At 50.7% G+C, this 5,446-nt stretch overlaps 1 non-coding gene across 1 annotated transcript; it reads left to right on the forward strand.

Annotated features, from left to right (window-relative positions):
* The first annotated feature begins 3,060 nt into the window (after positions 1-3,060).
* Positions 3,061-3,267, forward strand: LOC115871068. Its single transcript, XR_004047057.1, has one exon. It is a non-coding gene; the product is annotated as a small nucleolar RNA SNORA73 family (small nucleolar RNA).
* The last annotated feature ends 2,179 nt before the right edge of the window (positions 3,268-5,446 follow it).

Genomic DNA, 5,446 nt, shown 5'->3' on the forward strand with positions numbered 1-5,446 from the left:
CTGTGGCATTCCCTTAGTGTTTTGCCCCAATGCGATGGGGTTAGATTGGACACAATTCCCGCTCTGTGTCTCCAGTGTTGTCCCCCATAGCACTATGGTTCACTAAGGGACATCGTGTCTCATGGTGGGGCCAGCCCTATGGTCCTTTCTGTGCATTGTCTGAGCGCACAGTCTGAAACCTGGGTTGGGTCTCCTAAGCTTCAGGCATTTACAAACCACCCTTTGGGTGGCACATTGCGCTGCTAATCAAAAGGTCAGCAGTTCGAACCTACCAGTTGCTCCACAGGAGAAAGATGAGCTGTCTGCTTCCTTAAAGAGTTATAGACTCAGAAACCCTATAGAGCAGTTCTACTCCATCCTATAGGGTTACTGGTGTCAGAATCAGCTCAGTGGTAGTGCATTTTGGAGGGGGGGTGTTGTACATCATTTATTCATTAATTCAGCAAAGCAGACTTACTCTGTGGTAGCCATCCCTCAGTAAGGGCAAACGTTCACATTCTAAGCTGTTAACCAAAAGGTCGGAGCTTTGAGTCCTTCCAAAAGCATCGCTGGAAGAAAAATCCAGCAATCTCTTCCCAAATCTGCCCACAATTCGATTTTATCACACATTGGGTCGCCACGAGTCAGAGACAACTTGATGCCAGCGTGTTTTTCTGGTCCCTCCGGGTGGCAAATACAGGGAAAAACCACATCCCTTGGTTGCAGGTGACCCTGCGTACCAGTCGGGGCACAGCTTAAGATGGTTCCAAGTCCAGGCTCTGAATTCCCACAGATCTGTCCCCACATCCCTGGGTGAATCTGATCCAGTTATGAAGCTTCATCCTGAGTCCATTCCGTTTCCTGCAAAATAGGACACAACTCGGAGGATTATTAGTCAGTGAATGAGAGGATAGCCCACACGGCTTTTGCTTTAAGACCTGGCAGATAGCAATCACAGCTCTCATTTATCTCAGCTACTTTCTTTTTAAAACTTCCTTTCTTTTGCCTCATTTGAAGCAAATAAATTTAACACAACAGCTACGTGTTTCTTACACGCCTAAAGATACACACAAGTATTCCATTTTAAAATGGTCTTCTGCACCCCTCGTAAGATCACCCCAGTATGCCTGTGATATGTGTGACACATTTGGGAAGCGTCGTTGCCATCATTCGTTCTAGCGTGACTGGTCCTTGCTGTGGTTGAAGGGAGTGGACGTGCCTCGTTTTCCTTTGTGAGTGGCTTCCACTCCTGGGCACATCCGGGAAGGCAGGCATTAGCGACTTAATTCCAGCAGGGCTTTGTGTCTAGGGGATGGTCTGTCCACGCCTAGCTCTTCACCCTCCAGGTGATGACCAAAGCCACACCAGGTGGGATGGGACCACAGCACCATGGCACACAGCCACCTCAACATAGAAAACAGGCCAACACATGAAAATGTGGCAAAACACCTTCTTGTAAGTACAGCTTAAAAGGCCATTGTTGGGGCTAGAGACAAGAAGGTAGTCCTAGGAGGTGGGAATGGTAGCTGTGTGTTCAGACCACAGATTCACCCATTAAATAGCCTCATCCTATCCGCCCCAAGGACCCAGCTGCTGCCTGCAGAAAGCCTGCCACACGCCCTTCTCGGTAGCCCTGCCCACCTTCGGTCTCCACTTCTTCGCCCAAGTCAGAGGCTGGGAAGGCTTTGCAAAGGAGAAGTCACTGGGGAATCAGAGGGCAGAGGCCCTGCTCCCCGCCTGTGGTCTGACCACATAAGCCAGTCTTTCCCAGGGCCAGTCCTCCCAAGCCCTACCTCACCCAAGGATGTGCCAGGAATGGCCATCAAACTGATCCCTCCCGTGGCAGCCCCACGAGTGTTCAAATAGAACTGTGGTCCAGGGGGTCTGCCATGGCCACCTTTTCCAAATGGCTGGTCTTTTCTTCCAAGGCATCCCTGGGGTGGGGGCACTAAACCTCCAACATTTTAGTTCGCACTTGAGTACCATGAACCAACTACTGAAAAGCTTCTAAGCAACCACTCAGAGATGATCTTACAAGTGGCCAGCAGTGGGAACTCTCCCAGGACACTGAGCAGAGCCCACCATCCTCACTCCGCCAGTACAGCTGACCACCGGACTTGGTGACTATATTTGGGGATAGTCAAAAGATCCCAGTTCTAGTCTCAGCTCCACCAGGAACTAATTGAACTGGGTGACCCTTGGTAAGCACCACCCTCCCACTTTCTTTTGCCCACTTGTAATACGGGTTTTGTTGGATGGGGCTTCTAAGGTCATTTCCCAAACTTCCTGTCATTCAGTCCACCAAACAATCTGTTTCTCCTTCTGACAGCATTCACGTCATCTCCTCTCCCCTTCCACACGTCCCTGTCGCGCCTGGTTTCCCAGGTCCTCTGTTCTGGCCACCCTCTTCTGGAAGAGGGCCAGCTCATCAGCTTGGTTCAGTTAAGGGTCACAGCAGAACACCTGCCATTGCCAGAACCAAGCCAGTCTGACTCAATTAGAACATGTGGTCACCTTCCATTGTCCCCTAATCCCATTGGAAAACCACAGGCCTCACGGACAGGAGATGCTGGACATAAAACACAGGCGGTGAAGCAACGAGAGACAAAGGTGCCCACAGATGCATAACCTCCTAGGTCTCTGACACCACACGGGCACAGCAGGGGCTCAAGCACAGCTTCAACGGTGCAGGTCCAGACAGCCATTCTTTCTATTGGACAAGGGATGGTGCAAAGAGTCAGCACTGGCTCGATGGCACCTAACAGCCACAGTTGAAGGAGGAATTCAAATGAAGAAAACCCCTTGTCATCAATACTGGAGGAGCACAGGGGCCCAGAGGCTAAGCGGTTGGCTGCCGACTGAAAGGTTCCTGGTTTGAACACACCAGCCGCTCCATGAGAGCGGAGACCTGGTGACCTGCTCCCTCAAAGATGACAGCCCAGGAAACGGCACAGGGCTGTTCTTCCCTGTCCCGGGAGGGCGGAGGGGGGCGGGGTTGTCTGTGGAACCGACTCCTTCACGCACAACAAAAATAAGCACGATGACGTTGCTTGAAGGGTCACTTGAAAGTAACCGTGGGGTCCAACGTGGATACTCCTGAGCGATCACTCTCCCCGGGCTCTGTCCAGGTGGCATAGGGGAGCACAGGGCTCAGCGCCCCATGATGTACAGTCCTTTTCCACAACGTTGGAGGTCAAGCTGGGCCTGGACCCTATGCCTGCATATTCCTACAGCTTCTCAGAGTCCCATGGACAGTGACTGAGGAGACAAACCATGCAAGGAACATGTCTAACACATACTGGTCTTTTTTTACATTTGAAGAATGAGTAGAGTCTGAATCTTTTTTTTTTTTTATTTAATTGCAGGAGGAAAAGAAAGGGCCTCTCTCAGCTGGATCTTTGTTTTTAAATCCATCATTTTTGAACCGGTGAGTTGAATATTTAAGACAATAAAATTTAAATTCCGCTAGCTGCTTCATTTTTTACTCCCTTTTCCCATGAATTTACTATAAAATAAAAAATAAAAAAAGAAAGTAAACGTCAGGAGAAAACCATCTCTTCTGCCCTTCAAGCAAAAGGTTCCACGCAGGAGGAAAGTGCGGTGATCTGCTCACCGGAGACATCATCTGTCACCCACAGGCACCCTGGGGTGGGGGTGGGGGGGCAGCTGGAACCACCTGGAGGGCAGTGAGCTTGGTTTTGCATCTTGGTGGAGGGGCACTGAGTCCGGATGGACTGGGAGGCAAACAACTGCAGGGCAGATGGACACGGCCAAGCAGATATTGCTGCCACCTTGTGACAGCAGTTATTATACATTTCAGTGGATCGGGGGGACTTGCCATTTGTAGAATCTATGCCAGCTGGTTTTCATGTTCAGATCCTGGGGCAGGGGAAGTGAATGGAGATGGCACGACCGACAGTCAAGTCACCCGGGCTCTCTCACCTCTCTGCTGCTCATCTCTCCGGCCACTCACCCTCCTCCCAGCGCTCTGGATCATCAGGGACCCAAAGTGCTCCAGGCCAAACACGCACAGTATTAGGAAGTCCATGTCGGCAGGACCAGGCGGCCAAGGATTTCCCTTGCTGGAGTCGCAATCAAGGCCCACGGAAGCAGCAGTCGGGAAATCTAAAGGCTTATCCAGTATGTCAATCTGCTCCAAGAACTCCCTTTGGAGAGTAAAAAGCAGAGATAGCTCATGGATGACTAAGGTGCACTTGACCCAAGCCATGGTCTTTTCAATGATCTCATATACAGGGGGAAGCTGGGCAATGAATAAGGAAACAGAAGAAGGTGTCCTTGAATTATGGTGTTTATGGTATCAAATATTGAATCTATTCCCACCTTCCAAAAGCATGAATGACCTCTCTTGGAAGAAATACAGTCTGAACCCTTCTTAGAACCCAGGATGGCAAGACTTTGTCTCATGTTCAAAGCAGTCTCTAAGGAAAAACATCAGGTTTGAGACAACAGAGGGTCCGCCAACAGTGGAAGGCCCTCGGTGAGATGGAAGGAAGCAGTGTCTGCCATCAGGGCTTCAAGCCTAGCAAGCACCGTGAGGACGCACGGACAGGGGGTTGTTTTACTCTGTGGTCTATCGGTTCCGTGGTCTCTATGATCCAGCCCTCCGAAACAACAAAACAGGTCTGTCTTGGAAGAGCACAGAGCCAGAAAGCCCCTTAGAGGCCAAGATAGTGAGACTGCATCTCACCTTCTTTGGACATATTATCTGAAGAGGCCCATCCCTGGAGAAGGACATCATGCTCGGCAAGGTGGAGGGGCAGCAAAAAAGAGAAAGGCTCTCCACAAGATGGATGGAGACAGTGGCTGCAAGAACGGGTTCCAACCTAGGAAGACTTGTGAGGGTGGCACAGGACCGGGCAGTGTTTCATTGTGTTGTCCATCGAGGTGCTCTGAGTAGGAACAGACTCGATGGCACCTAACAACAACGACAGGCTTCAGAATCGGCTGGATGGCCCCTGACTGCACAGCACCAAGGATGGCAGCACGCAGGACCGCCACACACCAAACGGAACGCACCAACGCCTCCCTGCAGGCAGAGGACACCATCGCCCGCACATCAGAAACCTGCTGCTGAGAAGAGCAAGAGGATTCCAACGGGCCGTCACCAGTAGATCTGTTCGCCCCCTTGCAAGGTGCTGGCATTTGTCCCAGGGGATCAGCCAGCAGTGGGCACCCAGGCCTGTGGGTGGCCTCATCCTGGTCTGGACTGGTCTCTCCAGTGCCGTGGAGCACAAGTAGATGTAGAAAATGCTTGGAGTAAGATCTACAATGGCCACCTCCAACTGAGGAGAAGAATAGGAAGTGTTGTCCGAGGCGATGAGAATGAGTTTGGGGAAGGATGAAAAATAAAACTCATGAAGCATAAATGTGCTTGTATATACGGTAAACAAAAATTCAGTCTATCTGTGATACTGAAATTTCAAGGAGGGAGGGGAGTGGTAAGAAA

The sequence above is a fragment of the Echinops telfairi genome, unplaced genomic scaffold (genome assembly GCF_000313985.2).
Source record: "Echinops telfairi isolate 266 unplaced genomic scaffold, ASM31398v2 ScPeMD7_3533;HRSCAF=4204_0, whole genome shotgun sequence".
Lineage (NCBI taxonomy): Eukaryota > Metazoa > Chordata > Mammalia > Afrosoricida > Tenrecidae > Echinops > Echinops telfairi.